This window comes from Mercenaria mercenaria, chromosome 3, assembly GCF_021730395.1.
Source record: "Mercenaria mercenaria strain notata chromosome 3, MADL_Memer_1, whole genome shotgun sequence".
NCBI lineage: Eukaryota > Metazoa > Mollusca > Bivalvia > Venerida > Veneridae > Mercenaria > Mercenaria mercenaria.
In genome coordinates this window covers 14,312,592-14,313,652 of record NC_069363.1, presented here as the reverse complement: position 1 = coordinate 14,313,652, position 1,061 = coordinate 14,312,592, and positions in this window count along the sequence as shown.

Here is a 1,061-nt window from a genome sequence, read left to right as displayed (position 1 = left end):
TGTTTGACTTCACTTTTTGATTGTTACATTACACAAGCAAAAGGCTTCATCTATCAACTATTGTCCATTTTGTCCCTTTATAAAGTTCAATTTTACCATGTCTTGCATTTAAAGTAAAAGGCTGTATCCTCTTATTATTAAGTTTAGTATAAATATAGCCACAATTAAAATTACACGTTAATACTAGAAATACATTTAAATTACTTCTTATGAACCACTTGATGGATCTTCATCAAAATCTTGGACCATTTTCCTATAGCAGGTAACATTCCTACCAGGTGCTATTAAAAACCCGACAGATGGAAAATTTAATAAAAGTGCTATATAAGTACTGTATACATAGAACCATACAAGTATAAAGGGCATAAATCATGTCTTCCTCAAGCAATCTGACTGAAACTTGCAGGGCCACATTTCCTTTAATGGTAACATTTTCACAAAGTTATGGAATAATTCAAACATGCCCGAGATAACTCTGGATGGACAAAAAATCCCAAATAAATCATGTGTAATTAATCTTTTTGTAAAGGGGCCATAAAACGTGATCAAAATCAATCTAGCTGAATGATTTTCTAGATGAATTTTGTATTTGTCATTATCTCAATCATTTTTAGACTTGGCTGTAGAAGAGACCATCTTAACGAACAGACATTTACTGGGTATTTCCTTAAACAAGCAACAGAAAGAACCCAATAAGCAGTACAGAATGAATAGAAATTAATGGTTACCTGTTGTCCTCAGTACCCAACGAACGTCCTCTTGTTTGCTTTGAAAGGCTACAGTCAAACTTTGTTCCCTTGAACTCAGATAATTCAAACACTGCCCTTTGCTTGAACTCATCGTCAGGTAGCAGCAAAATCCCCGTTTAATGTAAATTGTTCGATAGCTTGAACAACTGTACATCCTTTCCTTTTACTGGGTATTTCTTTTTTTAACAAAGTTTCCAGCAAGTGACAGAAAGTACCCAATAAGCAGTACTGAATGGAATTTAGATACATTTTGTACCTATTGTCATTATGTTACAAATGTCTTTTCACGTGCTGTGGGTGGATGGACAATGC